The sequence below is a fragment of the Notechis scutatus genome, chromosome 5, assembly GCF_049901735.1.
Source record: "Notechis scutatus isolate UNSWTSFEM ecotype Mainland chromosome 5, rNotScu1.2, whole genome shotgun sequence".
NCBI lineage: Eukaryota > Metazoa > Chordata > Lepidosauria > Squamata > Elapidae > Notechis > Notechis scutatus.
Genome location: NC_142013.1, coordinates 66486148 through 66503739, shown reverse-complemented (window position 1 = coordinate 66503739; position 17592 = coordinate 66486148). Strand labels below are relative to the sequence as shown.

Below are 17592 nucleotides of genomic sequence, written 5' to 3'. Positions count from 1 at the left end.
TGCGGTCCGGCAGGTAGGTCCCCCAGCCACTTCCTGCACTCAGCAGAGCTTCCTGCAAGCATCTGAATGCCAGCTGAATGGAGAGTCCTCTTGCTGATGGCTTCCCAAGTGACACTTTTTTCTTCTTCCTTGTACCACTGAGCTACTTGGGTTTTGAAACGGCATCTTCTCTGGCTACCAAACCCAAGCACTCTTGAAATCCAAGTATGCTGGATTTCAAAAGCCAAGGAGCTCAGTACTATAAGGAGAAGAAGTGCCAGGAAGCCTGACAGCAGAGCTGAACGGCCGAGCTGTTGCTTCCCAGACTCCAAGGACTGAAGCTTCTATTTTTCAGTGCAGATTGCAGAAAGGTAGAGCTGTGAGCCTGTGAGCATCTCCTGAATCTGCTCACCTCCCTTCATCCATATTTTGGGTACATTGCTCTTTTTTTAAAATTTAGGATAAAAAATTCAATATTTACATGGTGTGTTGTAAAGTTAATTTTGTGAGTTTGCTTGAAAACAAATTTTATGTGACACATAGCATTTATATTTTGAAATTTGTGGCTGTGAGATTTTGTGTTTCTCTGTGATTGTTTTCATACCTTGATGATGTTGTGTAATTTTGTGAGTTTGCTTGCAAGCAAATTTTATGTGACATATAAGCTTTTATATTTTGAAATTTGTGGCTGTGAGATTTTGTGTGCCTTGATGGGTTTTATTATTGAAAGCTTTGTCTTTCCTGTTCTGTGGGGTAATCTTGTCTGAGAGGAGGAAGAGGGAAGTTGTCCTTAATTTTAAGTGTTAATCTATTCATTTCTGTACAATAATGTTTTTATTACATTTTCATCCACTGATATGCAAAAACACAATTCTAGCAGCTGTTAACATATGTAAAATACCCAACAAAATATTTCTGGTTTTAAATCTATATGTTGCTTTACCATTGTTTCTAACCATGACACCACTAACTCTGGAATAGCTACTTGACTTGAGTACAAGCTGAGCCCAGTACTGAACCTAATTCATATATTCCTGTTTTATGAATGGAGGAATAAATTTCAGAAAAAGAATTCAGTATTGCTCTGTGAATGAATTCATTCTTCTTGATCTAACTTCTTAGATGATTTTGTACTATATATTTTTTATTTGTCACCATTTTGTTGGACCCAATCCCCCACTCTCTTAAAAATTCACCACATTAGTGGGATTCCTTCATGAAGGAAGGCAAAAAGCAAAAAGTGACACAGCTCAAGTCTTCCTGGGTTGCACAAGTTGGGTTGCACAAGCATTCCTAGGTAACAAGCAGATTGGAAGTGTGAATCTGAGCCTTTTAGGCTGAATTCCCCTTCGAAGCTCCTTCAGCTTGATGAGTTTATTTGTGTGCCTCTAGTTAAAGTAATTGCCCTGGATCCTGTCTTCCTGACTTAATGAGTTAATGCCTTGGTGAGTTATTTTTAGCCTGATTCTGCTTATTTTAATGGCTCTACTTAATTGTTTCTATTGTCAACTCTGTTAGCAGGGCTGCTCTGAGTTTTTCAGCTGTGATTCTTGGTTTTCTTAAAGGGGGAAGGTCTGGCTTGAGTTTCTTGGCACTATTTTCTGAGGTTTCTGGTGCTGTGAGGTTTCTGGTACTGTCCTTCCCACAGAAGAGTGCCGCCTGGCTGGAATGCTGAAAAAAGCTTCAGTACATTTTTAAGATGAAAAATCTAAAAAGCTTAGGTGACTAAACATGGCTTCCCCTGGCTTCTCTCTCTCTGCTATAGAGAGAGCATTCCATTAGGGACTGTTGGTCCAGGTAAGACTGGGCTAATGTAAGGAAGTGTTAGCTAGGAAAGATTTTTGTGGCAATACTGGCACAAAGTTACAAACTCCCTTAGTTTGGTCCATTTTAAGTGTTTATTTTTCAATTATTAATTAATTGTAGTTATGACACAAAGTTACAAACTCCCTTAGTTTGGTCCATTTTAAGTGTTTATTTTTCAATTATTAATTAATTGTAGTTATGAAAATATCAGCCATTCTTTACATCTTTTGCATGTCATTCTTACAGGCTGTTATTTTTAAATCAACTTTCAGCTCAGTCCCAGACTGGTGAAACTGAGTAACATCTGTTACTGTAGTGTCAGACACTAAGAGTGACTAAATATTACTAATCTCTGCTCCTTGAATGAAAAGACTGTGCATTGTTGGGTGAAAACAGAGATCCCTTCCATTACCCGTAGTCCTCAACTTACAACCACACAATTGAGTCCATAGTACAATATTGTTTTATTTCTTTGCGAGTAACCTTTAACAGAATGAAAAGGCAACAGAGTTTGACCATTTTTTTTCAGCAAGAGACAAAGATTGCTACCAGATTTGGATTCAAAACTGTCACAAACACCACTACAAGCACCATTTGGAGAAAGCAGCAAGTCCAACTCCAAAATTGAAAGTAATCTTCCTGACTGCTGGACATTGCAAGAGTGTAGCAACTTTCAAAAGAAATATGAGGGACTGGAAGTTTCCAACAAAACATGTGCAAAACATGACTTTGCAAAAGAGAAAGGTGTTCATGTGTCTAAAGAATGGAAACATTTCCAGATTGAGGCAGCAGGGAAAAATAAAGAAGTACAATAAGCGTCTCTAAGAAAAAAAATGAAAGAACATTTTTCATCAAAAGCTCACACCATTTGCACAAAGAACTTAAAACAAGAGCTTGAGCAGGATGCTAAAACAAAAGAAATAGATAAGATATCTGAAAAATGTTTAGGTACCACTTGTAGAATATTCAAAACATTTTACAGCCTGGCAAAAGGATGTAAACCATTTTCAGTCATAGAGGATGCGATAGAAATGCAAATTGAAAATGGACTAGATATGGGAATAGGATTGCATTCACAGTCAGCTGCAGTGAAAATAGTTGATTTCATTGTAAAAGAAATTAAAACCAAATTGTTTACTAAAATTATTGAAAAAAAATCTAAACATATGTTTGATTATTGATGAAACCTCAACAATATCTTCCAAACCAGTTCTTACACTTTACTTAAAAGTTGAGGATTTTTTCACCAACAATTTTTGTTGAGCTTGTAGAATTGGAAAAACAAGATGATAGAGACAATATGTTCTTCAGTTATGGGAAGTTTAAATAATGTTGGGTTTACTAAGGACTACCTAGAAAAAAATTTAATAGAATTTTGCTCCAATGGTGCCAGCATTATGCTTGGGGGAAAATCTGGAGTGAGCACTAGAATAGCAAAAGAGTTTCCAAACATCAGAATATGGCACTGCTTAAACCAGTGGTTCCCAAAGTGGGTGGTACCGCCCCTGGGGGGGGGGGGTGGGATGCCTTAGGGGGGCGCTAAGAGGCGGCAGGGGGGCGTTCAAGGCCCTGCAGGGTCACCCCATTGACTGTTGCACTGCTCTGGAGCCAGCGCCTCGAATGCGGCAGCTCCAATGCACCACATTGTATTGGGCTCCAGGAGGAGGAGAAGGGGATGGAGTAAAGTGCACTAAATTTGAGTGTGCTGCACAGGTGCTCCAAGAGCAGCGAACAGCCATGGAGCCAGCTGTGGTGGGGCCTGGAGGGTGTGCACGAGAGGAGAAGGAGGGGAGAGGGAGGAAGGAAATGGCTTGTGCTCATTCCTCAGCCAACCTGGATTTCCAAACACTCACCAAGAAGAAAGAAAAGAAGCTTCTCACTCTCTCGGAAAGTCCTGCATGTTATGTCCGCCGATCTGTCCCAAAGAGACGCGAGACTCAGTGCCTTTTAAAGCTCTTTTATTGCATGCTTAGATCGGCTCGGCTCGACTTCGGATCGGTGGCGGTTTATATTGAACTTGCTCTCGGCGCCGCAGTAATGACATCGTTCGAATCTCCGCGATCGGTTTCATCCAATCGCGGGTGATTCGCAAGCGGGCCAATCACTGCAGTTTACTCAGCCAATCCAGTGCGGGTGCGTCTTAGCCAATCAGGATGGAGTATTACAAGAATGCTAATACAGCAATACAGAACATCCCTCCCCTCTTGGTATGGTCCTACGTAATGTAGTCCCGTAAGTAGGCGGGGCTCCGTATCTGTCTACTGGACCTGCGCAGGTTAGTTGATGCTTGGTCTTCGAGCGGTTCGGTAGGGTTCCGTGTTGCTCTCTGCCTCATCGATGGAACCGCCTGGAAGGGTGAGTCAGGCCTTCCGCCGCAGCTCCCTCCCGGTCTACCTGGGCTGGTCAATCTGCTGGCTTCGCTGCTCCCATCTGGTCTTTCCGGGCTGGTTGAGCTGGCTTGACTGCTCCTTCCAGGCGAGGCTTCGAGCTGGTCGTCTACCTGTGCTTCGGCTGGTGAGTACTCTTGGTTTCTTTTTTGTTGGGGTTGTCTGTTTTGTTTTTCGGCGTTTTCCTTCCTCTCTTGGCTGGTGTTTGGGTGCTCCCCCCCCCGGATCTTTATTTCTGTGTGTTTGCATGTCGGTTGTATTTCCCATGATAGTTCTCGATCTTAGCTGCTCGATGTGTCGTTTCCATGCTCGTCCGTCTTTCGTTTGTAACCGGTACGAGCGAGGACCTGTTACCTGGGTTATCGTTGCCGGTACCCTGAGTGGGTCCCCTGTGAAGTTCTTTGCGTATACTGCGTCTCCTGGTGTGAACATTCGGTGTTTGCTCGATGAGTCGGGGGGTTTCTGGGTTGTATGTGGGGTGCAGCCTGTCTAGTGGGGATCTTAATTTCCTCCCCCTTAACAGTTCTGCCGGGCTTTTGTTGGTTGTTGTGCTTGGCGTTATATGTTGTATGAATAGCATTTTATTTATTTTTTTCTTGCATTTCCCCGGTTTCAATTTTTTGAATTGTCTTTTTTGTAAACTGAACCATTTGTTCCGCCCTCCCATTCGCTGCCGGATGTGCTGGCGCTGTCGGTGCATGCCGTATTCCCCGTTCCGCTAGGAATTTTTTGAATGCCAGCGCGGTAAACTGGGGCCCGTTATCTGATACAATTACATCTGGGAGACTGTGGGTTGAGAATAGTTTGTTGAGTTCTTTGATAACGGCCTCTGTGGTGGTAGCTCTCATGTCGCTTACCTCCAACCAGTTGGAGTAAGCGTCTACCGTTATCAGGAACGTGTGTCCCTTCGTAGGCCCGGCGAAGTCTATGTGAATCCTGGACCATGGCCCTCTGGGGGTTTCCCATTCCAGGATAGGGGTGGCGGGAGGGCTCGGCCTGTATTCTTGGCATTGCCTGCAGGTTGCCACCCAAACTTCGATTTGTTTGTCCATCCCTGGCAACCAGGCGTAACTCCTGGCCAGGGCTTTTGTCTTAACGATGCCCGGGTGCCCTTCATGCAACAATTCCAAAACCCTTTTCTGTAATTTTTCTGGGATAACAACCCTGTCCCCCCACAGTAAACAACCTTTTTGTGTGAAAAGTTCTGTTTGTCGGGCTCCGAAAGGTCCTGAATTTTGCTCGTCGTCATCTTTTTCCGGCCACCCTTTCTCCACCCAATTTAAGACCCGCGCCAGACGTTTCACAGGCAATGTCTGACACGGTCAGAGGGAGATTGGGTAAAGTCTCTATGCTCAGGGTGGACGTTGTGGGTGCCGGGTCGGCGTCCAGGTCGGGCAACGGAGTGCGGCTCAAGGCGTCTGCATGTGAGATTGTCTTACCGGGTCGATGGGTTAGCAGGTAACTGTAGGCGGCAAGGAATTCGGACCACCTTGTCATTCTCGGGGATAGTATGTTGGGTAGCCTTGTTCCCTGCCAGAATCCCTAACAGCGGTTTGTGGTCGGTGATGATGGTAAATGTTCTGCCGTAGAGGTACTCATGGAACCTCTTTATGGCGGCGATGATTGCCAGGGCTTCCTTGTCCAGCTGGCTGTAATTCCTTTCCGGTTTGATAGGGTTCTTGAAAAGAAGGCAATGGGTGCTTCTTTTCCGTCCGGGAGTGTGTGGCTGAGGATAGCCCCGATGCCGAAAGGTGACGCGTCGCATGTTACTGTTAGCGGTAGGGTCTCGTTGTATTGAATGAGGACAGCATCCAATGTGAGTAGGTCCTTTGTCCAGTTGAATGCGATTTCCTCTCGCCTCCCCCAGTTCCAGGTGGCTGTTTTGTCCAGCAGCCTATGCAATGGCTCCGCGCGGTCACCTTTGGGGCAGGAAAACATTATAGAAGTTAATCAGTCCAAGAAATGCCTGCAGTTCTGTTTTATTTCTTGGTCTAGGGCAGGGGTGAGAAAACTACGGCCCGCGGGACACATCCGGCCCGTTGGTCATTTTAATACGGCCCGCCTCTGAAAAAAAAAATTCCTCTCTGAAAAAAAAAATTGGGGCCGGCCAAAGAGACCCCGTGCCGCGCGCCAAAAATTGCACACACAATACGGAGCTGGGCAGCCGCTTCCCTGGTAGCGGGGCCAAGGCCACCACCCGGGAACGCCCACTGCTTTCCCTCGCCAGGGCTGGGTGGTGGCGTGTTGCCCTGCGCTGCGTGGCCCCGCCTGGCAGCGTGCTTCTCAGCTGGTCTCCTCCTCCTCAGCCATACAGAACAAACAGGCAGAGAAGGAGGAGACCAGCCGGCTGGTTGGGGGAAGCTTTCTGCGCCGAAAGAGGCAGTTTTCATGTCGCTTACTCCAACCAGTTGGAGTAAGCTGCCTCACAAGTTATCAGGAACGTGTGTCCCTTCGTAGGCCCGGTGCAAAGTCTATGTGAATCCTGGACCATGGCCTCTGGGGGTTTCCCATTCCAGGATTGGGGTGGCGGAGGGCTCGGCCTGTATTCTTGGCATTGCCTGCAGGTTGCCACCCAAACTTCGATTTGTTTGTCCATCCTCAGCAACCAGGCATAACTCCTGGCCAGGCTTTTGTCTTAACGATGCCCGGGTGCCCTTCATGCAACAATTCCAAAACCCTTTCTGTAATTTTTCTGGGATAACAACCCTGTCCCCCACAGTAAACAACCTTTTGTGTGAAAAGTTCTGTTTGTCGGCTCCGAAAGGTCCTGAATTGTTCGTCGTCGCTTTTTCCGCCACCCTTTCTCCACCCAATTTAAGACCCGCGCCATGACGTTTGTCTTTATTAGTTTCACAGGCAATGTCTGACCGGTCAGAGAAGATTGGGTAAAGTCTCTATGCTCAGGGTGGACGTTGTGGGTGCCGGGTCGGCGTCCAGGTCGAACAGCGGAGTGCAGCTCAAGGCGTCTGCATGTGAGATTGTCTTACCGGGTCGATGGGTTAGCAGTAACTGTAGGCGGCAGGAATTCGGACCACCTTGTCATTCTCGGGGATAGTATGTTCGGGGTAGCCTTGTTCCCTGCCAGAATCCTAACAGCGGTTTGTGGTCGGTGATGATGGTAAATGTTCTGCGGTAGAGGTACTCGTGGAACCTCTTTATGGCGGCGATGATTGCCAGGGCTTCCTTGTCCAGCTGGCTGTAATTCCTTTCTGGTTTTGATAGGGTTCTTGAAAAGAAGGCAATGGGTGCTTCTTTTCCGTCCGGGAGTGTGTGGGAAGGGATAGGCAAAACCAGGAGCCGCTGAGCCTGAACCTCGGTGCCGCTGCTGCGTTACAAAGCACCGCGTAGGGTCTTGTTGCCTTTCCTTGAGGACAGCATCCGATGGGACTGGAGTCCTTTGTCCAGTTGAATGCGATTGCCGGCAGTAGCAACTCCTGACTCAGGGCCTCCAGGGTGGAAAGTTTTGAGAAGGGGAGGAAGGGGGCATTCCCAAAATCTTGTGCTGACCCGGGTCTGTCAAATTATAAAAGTTAATGCGGCCCCAAGAAATGCCAAAAGTTTGCCCACCCCTGGTCTAGGGGCTTCCTTGATGGCCCTGATTTTTTTTCCGTTGGATGGATTCCGTGCTGGTCTAGGAGGTACCCTAGGAACTCGACCTTCTCGGTGCACAGCTGACATTTTTCTTTTTTGACTTTCAGCCCCGAGTCTTTGAATTTTTGTAGTACCTCCCTCAGGCAGCCTTCCAATTGTTTTTGATTGGCCGCTGACACCAGCACGTCATCAAAATAGGGCACTACCCCCTTGATTCCTTGGAGTAGCCTTTCCATTAGGCTCTGGAAAACCCCTGGTGCTACGCTGACTCCGAACTGGAGTCTCTTGCAGTGAAAAGCCCCCTGGTGGGTTACTATGGTTTGCGCCTCAGCGGTTTCTGTGTCGACCAGCAGTTGTTGGTAGGCTTGTGCCAGGTCGAGCTTCGCGAAAACCTTGCCTCCCCCCCAGTGAGTGCAGAAGGTGCTGTACTACTGGGACGGGGTAAGCGCTTTGCTGTAGGGCGTGGTTGAGGGTGGCCTTGTAGTCCCCACAGATTCTCACCGACCCATCTGGTTTGACCGGGGTGACTATAGGGGTTTCCCACCTGTTGTGGTCGGTTGACTCTAGTACTCCCTGTTCGATGAGCTTGTCTAGCTGCTCATCGATCTTGGGTCTGAGTGCAAAAGGCACTCACCGCGGCTTAAGGCGGATTGGGGCAATGCTGGGGTCTAGGCTGAAAGAAATAGGGGGCCCCCGGTACTTGCCTAGGTTGCCATCGAAAACCTCCTGGAAGTCCTTCGCGAGTTGCTCCTCCCAGTCTGCCTCGGCGACGTGATTGATGCCCGTCACTTCAATTCCCAGCAGTGCGAACCATTGCAGTCCCAGAAGGCTAGGGCGGTCTTTGTCTACGATCGTCAGGGGAAGTATTTCGGTGCGCCCTTTAAATGTGATTTTAAGGTGTCCTATTCCGACCACGGGGATGCGGTTCCCCTGGTAGTCCTTTAGGATTAGTTTCTGGCTTTCCAGCTCTCGCCTGTGGATGGTAGGCACCAGGCGCTTGATTTCCCGCCATGCAACCATGGAGAGGTAGGATCCGGAATCCACCTCCATTTTGCATGGCCAGCCTTCGATGCCTACCTCCACGTGTACCTTTTGGGCATCCCAGCTTGAAGAATGGCTGATGATGACCGTCTGGTGGGTTTCTTCTCTTTGTCGGGCCTCGCCGAGGCGTCGATTCCTCCCGTCTCAGCTCCACCGGCTCTCGGCTTGTCGGTCCCTCGCCCTGGGGGGGGGTGCCATCTCGTCTCCGGCCGCTGCCGTCACGTCGCTGGGGGCTATGGGTTCGCTTGAAATGGCAGACCTTGGCGATGTGGCCCCGCTTGTCGCAGTGTCGGCAGATTGCGTCAAAAAATGGCATTCTGACCGAGGATGGTCACCCCCGCACCCAGCGCACAGGAACCCCGACTTACGACCCCGCCGCTTGTGCCAGTCTCGTTCCGCTTGGAGTCGGTGGATGTCCTCTTCTTCGTCTGCGGTGTCAGGAGAGGGAGTCGAGGTCACCATGATGGTGGTCGCTTGGCGGCTGGTTTCGGAGTGTACCTCGGGCATCGGGGTTGCCTCAGTGGTCGTGGGCTGGTCTGCTGTGCTCGCCCATCGCATCTGCGCCGCCGACTTCCTGGTTGCCTCGGCTGCAGTTGCTTCGGCGAGGGCGTCAGTGAGGGAGATGTCGCCCCTCGCCATTAACCGGCTCTTCAGAACGGGGTCCTTGAGCCCAAGGATGATGCGGTCTCACAGGGCCTCATCCATATCGGTGAAACTGCACACGCCTCCCAGGTCCCGTAGATCAGCCATAAAGTCGCTGATGCTCTCACCCTCTTTCTGGTCCCTCCTGTAGAAATCGTGCCTTCTGATGAGGGCGGGCATGGCGGGGGCATAGTGGCTCCACAGCAACGGCTTGAGATCTGCCCAGTCCATTGCTTTTACATCTTCGGGTTTTGCTAGGGCTTTCGCCATCTTGAACACTGCGGGCCCGCAGTGTGTCAGGAACACGGCCCTTTTTTTCTGTCCATTTGCGTCTTTGAGGTTGCTGCTTTCCAGGAACATCAGGAATCGGTCAATGTAGGATTCCCAGTCCTCGGTAGCCTGGTTGAAGGGTGCAGGTGGCACGATGTTGCTGGCCATCTCGTCGGTCGCTTGTGTATCGGTGCCACGTGCTTGGTGGGTCTCAGTTCCGCGATTCCATCCTCATCGCCAGTGTTATGTCCGCCGATCGGTCCCAAAGAGATGCGAGACTCGGTGACTTTTAAAGCTCTTTTATTGCATGCTTAGATCGGCTCGGCTCGGCTTCGGATCGGTGGCGGTTTATATTGAACTTGCTCTCGGCGCCGCGGCCAATGACATCGTTTCGAATCTCCCGCGATCGGTTTCATCCAATTGCGGGTGATTCGCAATGGGCCAATCACTGCGGTTTACTCAGCCAATCCGAGTGCGGTGCGTCTTAGCCAATCAGGATGGAGTATTACAAGAATGCTAATACAGCAATACAGAACACTGCATGCTCTTTTGCTATCCTTTTTTCTTACTTCCTTTTGGAAATCCGGGCTAGCTGAGGAACGAGCGGAAGCCGCGGTGGAGGCTTCCCTCCTCCCCTCCTCCTCCTCTCATTCTTCAACCAGCCCAGATTTCCAAAAGGAAGAAAGAAAAGGGGACAGTGAAGAGTCCCAAGGAGAGCACGCAGGGCTTTCCAAGAGAGTGAGAAGAGACACAGACAGGGAGCGAGAGAGAGCAAGATACATACACACACAGAGAGAGAGAGATACAAAGGGAGGGAGAGAGATTTGACTCAATTCAGCTCTGTCTGCTCCCCCTCTCTCTGTCTTTGCCCAGTTTTGCAAGGATTCAGCAGCAATCTAAGGCAGCAACCTCATAGCACTGTAAGGTAACAGCCTGACTGTCACTCCTTTTGGAATGCAAGGTTTATTTTTGTATCTTTCCAGAGACAGAAAGAACGTGGCCAAATTTCCTTACAGTTATTCCCTGGGTGTGGGAGTTGGGAAGGGGGGTGGGGTTTGGGGGAGAAGGAGGGAGGAAGAGGCATAGAGAGAGAGAAAGAGAGAGAGTTAGAGGAGAGAGAGAGAAGGAAAGGGAGAGAGAAAGAGAGATGAGAAGGAGGAAAGGAGGGAGATAGAGGGAGAAAGATAGAGATGGGAGAGGGAGGGAGGAGAGAGAGAGAGAGCAACCTGTTCCCCATAGAAAACACAGAAAACCACAAAACCTGGGGGGTCATATGACTCAGTGGGAGTGACATTGAGTTGCCACACCCACCCATGACTTGAGGCTCCTGGTGTTTTGTTTTCTGTGGGAAACAGGTCCAAATGGCTCTTTGAGTGTTTAAGGTTGCAGACCCCTGACCTAAGGGGAGGCAGAGGAAGGGGGGCTTTGACCACAAGCCCAATATCCAGGATCCTGCTCAGCCAAGCCCACCCCTCTTTGTAGTTGCCATGCCTGACAGCAAGTTGACAGGGTGCCCTTCCTGCCAGGGATCAGCCTCCCAAACTGCCCCCCCTCTCGGGGCACTCATGTTGTAGAGGGTGGTGCTGTTCCCTCCTTTCTGGAGCAGGGCAAGGTTGAGGAAGCCCAGGGCAGGGTTTGCTCTACTTTTGCAATGTGCCGCTGCTGCTTTTGACGTGCCAGCTCCGCAGGCTCACCCCATTGAGCCCTTGCACCTCTCCGGTGCAACAGTCAGTGGGTGAGCCGGAGATGCCAGTGCCTCGAATGCCCCCCTGCCATCTCTTAGCGCCCCCAAGTTGCACCGCTCTGGAGCCGGCATCTTGAATGCGGTGACAGCGGCTTTGCTTTACTTTCCCAAAGTGCTGCCGCTGTCGCGTTCTGTCTGTCTGTCTGTCTATCCATCCATCCATCCATCCATCCATCCATCCATCCATCCATCCATCCATCCATCCATCCAAAAGGTCTGTCTGCCTGCCTGCCTTCCTGCTTACCTACCTATCTGACTGCCTGGCTGTCTTTCTGTCTACCTACCTACCTACCTACCTATCTACCAATATCTACCTACCTACCTACCTACCTCTCTCTCTCTCTCTCTCTGTATGTATGTATGTATGTATATATATATTCTTAAATTTTTGCGGGTATTTATATGTATGGTATTCAGCTTTCTTCGGGTGTTTTCCCACATCATTATAGTTGTGCTTTTAAAGTTGTAGCAACGTTTCGGCAGAATCTCATCTGCCATCATCAGGCTTCTGTATAGTGTTCGTCTGTGAGTCAGACTTTCACAGCCGTTTCTGTTTTAAATTTAGTGCTAGCCTACTGCTGTGCCAGAATGGTTTTTTCTTCATCCTGATTGGTTGGGAGTCTTGGTCTGTGTTTATTGGTCTTGGAGTTTGCTATGTTCTGCTTGATTGGTGTTTCTAATATCTTCTGTCTGTTTTGTAGCTTTTTTTGTCTTGATTGGCTAGCAACATTGTGTTTCCTGTATTGGAGGCTTTTAGTGCAGCTTGGCTCCGAGTAAATGGACGGCTATCATTTATTAGGAAGCTAGGTTTCATCTGGGTGCCTGATTGGGGTGTGTTTGAGCTGGAGGTATCAGAGGGAGTGTGTTGGTGCCCAGGTGTTTGGCTGGCTTGTGGTGTAGAGATTTTATTTGTTTGAGAGTGCAGGCTTCCAAATAATTGACAGTCTGGTGGAGTCATCTCTTCTATTCATGCTTTCAGGTCTTTTTTCAATCTCTATGGCTTCTCTGATTGAAAAAAGATCTGAAAACACGAATAGAAGAGATGACTCCACCAGACTGTCAATAATCTGGAAGCCTGCACTCTCAAACAAAAAATCTCCCAGGGGGTGGGGAGAGGTGATTAGTTCAAAAACTGATTAACCTGAAAAACAAATGGCTTTGATATTTCTAGATGCACAGAAGGCATTTGATAATGTGAATTGGCGATTCATATTATTACAGCTGGAACAGATGGGCTTTGCTAAAAAAAATTTCTTAATGATTTCCTCCTGTGATGGTATTTTCTCATTTTTCCAGTTTTTAGCAAATACAATCCTAGCCGCTGTTAATACATTTACAATCAGGTATTTCAAGTCTTTACTATATATTTCAGGTAAAATTCCCAATAAAAATATCTCTGGTTTCAAGTCTATATGTTTTTTTGTCATTTTTTCCAACCACATGTGGATTTTAGTCCAGTATTTTTTAGCATCCGCACAAGTCCACCACATATGGTAATATGAGCTGAGTGTCTGATGACATTTCCAACATTTTTCGGATTTATTCTTGAACATTCTTGCTATTCTTGTTGGGGAAATGCCACCTGTAAAACATCTTATACAAATTTTCTTTATATGCTGTTGACATTGTCATTTTATAATTTTGAGACCACAATTTTTGCCATTTCTCTAAATCAATCCCATATCCAAAATTCTTCCCCCAAGCAATCATAGTTTCTTTAACTTGTTCTTCTTCTAGTTTAATTTCTCATAAATATCCATACAATTTTTTAATCACTTTTTCATCAGTACCTGTCAAAATCTTATCTAAGTCAGTCAGTTTATCATAAAAACCTTCTGTTTTAGAATCTTTATCATACCTTGAATGTATTTCTGCATATGAGAACCAATTCATCTTTATACCTTGTTCCTCTAAATTTTGCATCGATTTAAGTTCACCCTTTTCATTCAGTATTTCACCATATCTAACTGTTTGTTCCTTTTTGTATATCATAGGATACGAAAATGCTTCAATAGTCGATAACCAGACTGGAATTTTCAAATAACATTGTCTTTTAATCTTCTCCCAGTTTAACCACAGAGACTCCTGTATATAATGTCTTCTAAAATACCCCTGTGTTTTAGTTCCTTTGTACCATAAAAAAGCATGCCACCCCAACAACAAATCATGTCTTTCTAATGTCAACAATCTAGTATTTCTTAGTGTTATCCATTCCTTAACCCACATCAGATTTGTAGCTTGGTAATACAACTCCCAATTAGGCAAATCAAATCCTCCTCTAATTCTAGCATCTTGCAAAAGTTTTAACTTTATTCTCGCTTTCTTACCTTGCCATATATATTTCAACACAATTTTATTTAAGTCTTCAAAGTAGTCTTTTCCAAGCCTAATTGGAATTGTTTGAAACAAATATAAAATTCTGGGTAATATATTCATCTTGATTGTTAAAATTCTCCCTATTAGTGACAGTTGTAAGTTTTCCCATTTCACCAAATCTAGCGGTATCTGCTGTTTAAGTTTAATATAATTATTCTCTTTTAATGTACTGCATCTTGCTGTCAAATATATCCCCAAATACTTGATCTTATTCGTGATCTGAATTTTCAATAGATCTGCCAGTTCTTCCTTTTGTCTTAATAGCATATCCTTTGTCAAAAATCTTTGTCTTATCTTTATTTATTTTCAAACCAGACACCTTTCCATATGCCTCTATGTTTTCTATCAATTTTGATGCTCTTTCTAAAGGGTCTTCTAAGATGAAAACCAGATTATCCGCAAATGCTTGCAGCTTAAATTCTTCCTTTTTGATTTTCATTCCTTTTATATTCGTTTCATCTCTAATATTTCTGTTTAACACTTCCAAAGTTAACACAAACAACAAAGGTGATAGTGGGCATCCTTGTCTTGTTCCTTTTCTTATATTAATAGAGTCTGTCAGTTCTCCCTCTATCATTACCTTTGCCATTTGCTTATAGTATATGGCTATTTGAATAAATTTTCCTCTGTGCATCTAAAAATATCAGAGCCATTTGTTTTTCAGGATGTGCCTCGTAGTATTCCAAGGTGTCCAAGATTACTCTCATATTGTCTTTATTTTGTCTCTGGCAGAAATCCATTTTGATCAGGATGGATAAAATTATTTAAATATTTTTTAAGTCTTTCTGCCAATATTGAAGCAAAGATTTTATAATCTGCATTTAGTAGAGAAATGGGTCTATAGTTCTTAATTTGTAATGGGTCGGCCTCCTCTTTTGGAATAAGTGTAATATAGGCTTCTGACCATGATTTAGGTATCTTCTTCTTTAACATAACTTCATTCATAACTTCTAGCAATGGAAGATTCAACGATTCTTGTAATATTTTATAAAATTCTGCCGGAAGTCCATCTGGACCTGGTGCCTTTCCATTATTTTGCTTCTTGAGTGCTTCAGTTAGCTCCATCATTGTTATATTGCTTTCTAACATTTTTTCAATCTCTTTAGGTATCTGAGGTAAATTAGCATTCTGTAAGTACTGCTTAACTCTTTCCTCATCAATATTCTCTTGCATATATAATTTCCCATAGAAGTCTCAAATGATTTCTTTCTTCCCTTTGCTACCATGGCAAACTTGGCCTTGGTCATCTATTAATTGCAATATTTTCCTTGATTCTTTCTCCTTTCTCGATTTGTATGCTAACCATCTACCTGGTTTGTTTGCATCTTCAAAGTAGTTCTGTTTAGCACCTCTAATTTTCTGTGCTAATTCTTCTTTTTCTATTTGACCCATTTTGTGTTTAATTATATCCATTTTTAGCTTGATGTCCTTTTTCTGTGGCATTTTCTGTAGCTCTTTTTCAAGTCTTTTATGCTCATCCTCTAGGGCCTTAGAGGCTAGCCTTTTCATAGTATTCCTTTTCCTTGTATAGTCTATTATCAAGCCTCTAACATATGCCTTCATTGTATCCCATACATTCTGAATTGATGTATCTTCTTTTTTGTTTTCTCTAAAGAAAAAAGCCAATTCTTTCTCCATCCACTGTGTGAAGTCTTTTTCCTTTAAAATAGTATTATTTAACGTCCATCTAGATCTTCTTTTTTGATATAAACAAACATATTACATGGTTGCATAGAACGCAGAGAAAGGAGGGGGGAAATCAATGTTCCTATATATGTATATTTCCCTTTTCTTTTAAGTACCTTTATTTAGCCAAATTGGTTTTCCAGCTTCATCTCTGAGCAAAGCCCACTCTTTACATAATTTCCTTGCTCACATTTTCCTTTTACCAGCCAAGATGGGCAGTCGCCTCTCGTCCCACACCATAAGTAAATCTCCTGGGGAGGGGGTTCCTGTCACAATACTAAAGCTACAGTTTTCCATGTTCCCCTTCTGATGTGGGGCTCAATTTGGCCTAGCCAGGTCACAGCCTGTCAGTTTGTGCCTCCCTCAAAAGGTCTGAGTGGGCTCTGGTTTGCTCATAGAGTACGGGTACTTCCTTTCCAGGGAACACAACCTGTAAGTTTTTGGCCCAAGGAGGACCTGCTGCCCCCTGTGCAGATGAGTATAGGCACCTCCTAACACAGCTGTCAATGTTCACACCCTCAGGAGTCTGGGAGGACCTGCTGCTTTTCCTAAGCAGTTGAATATGGGCATCTCCTAACACAGGACTTTGCTCAGTGACTTCCCAGCTGGTTGCCAGTAGTGAACCTCTCATTCTCCTTTTATTCAATCACTTTCCCACACACTCTCTACCTTTCTCAACAGAAGGTCCTGCACTCTGGCTGACCTCCATACTTTCCAGGTTTTTTGGTAGAACAGATCTTTCTGTGGTTAGGAAAGACATAGAGGGAGCAGGATCTAGCTGTGGCAGAGAAGGGATTTTTCCTGAAGCACATCCACACAGAGAGGTATATACTCTCTTTCACCTCCTGAGCTTTTAAAGTTAAAATTTAGAGATACCCACCTTCTTTCCAAGCAGCCTTTGAGCTCAAAACTCAAAACTCCATATACTCCAAATGGCCAAGATTGAGGGAACACAATGGGTCTGCTGCCAGCAAGATGGAGGCATACCCGGGCCAGGTCCATTCAGCAGGTTCTGACCAGTTCTGGAGATCTGGTAGCAGAAATTTTGAGTAATTCGGAGAACCGGCAAATACCACCTCTGACTGGAGATTTTACAGTATCCTTCCCCTGCCATGACTGAAGATTTTACAGTATCCTTTCCCTGCCATGTCCAACAAGCCATGCCCACAGAACTGGTAGTAAAAAAATTTGAATCCCACCACTGGTCCATAGGTCAGGTTAGCTTGGAGTCCCCTCTTGGGTGCCAAATTGTTGGGAAAAAAATCCATCTGGTTCAGTTCCAAGCTGGGAAAATGAAGCTGGAAACAACCTGCAGGCTGATTGGAAAGTTGGTCTATTGAACAGAACCACAAAGACAATGTGCAGTTCTGGGTCAGCTGAATGAATGGTTGAATGAGTGGATAGATCTTTGTAGGTTTCTGTGACTTTGAAGTTTGGATTGTTCTCGGATGGTGTAATGAAGGGGCTTGTGTTCTGAAAGGGTGTTGGGCAATTCCTATTGTGGCTAATGGCTTTTGTCCTGTGTTGGATCTTGGGTGAGGGGCTGCTTTCTAATCCTACCTTTCTGCCAAGGAGTTTTGAAATACCCTGTCTTGAATGGATTACCACATCTGCATTTCTAAAAGCAGGTCTCCTCAGTTTCTGCTTGGAAGACTGGGGCTGGTTTCTGTCTTCCTTAAGAGCAGGTTTCCCCATTTCTCCCTTTGGGGAAATATAATATCCCTTTTTAATATTCCTCAAAATATTTCATTCTTGGGGGGATGTTCTACAGCTCAAAGGATTCATTCCTATTACAATGCCAAGCTAAATTGGAATGGCAGCTAATCTCAAAAAGAGATTGGGTTTGCCTTTTATATTGACCCAAAACAAACAAATCTGCATTATGGTTTACAGTAATGTGTATATTAAATCCTGGGGTTTTCTGTATGTTGAAATTAGGAGGATTAAACAGGGAAAATGTGAGGTAGGTAGCTTCATTCTGATCAAATGAAGTTCAATATCAAAATTGCACTCTTTTTTAAATCTACTGAAACAGAAATATTTAGCCACACAAGTTTTGTTGACAGTTAT

The 17592-nt window shown here is 45.5% G+C and overlaps 1 pseudogene; it reads left to right on the top strand.

The window, feature by feature from the left end:
- The first annotated feature begins 1416 nt into the window (after positions 1–1416).
- LOC148130517 (E3 SUMO-protein ligase KIAA1586-like) lies at positions 1417–2966 on the top strand (annotated as a pseudogene).
- The last annotated feature ends 14626 nt before the right edge of the window (positions 2967–17592 follow it).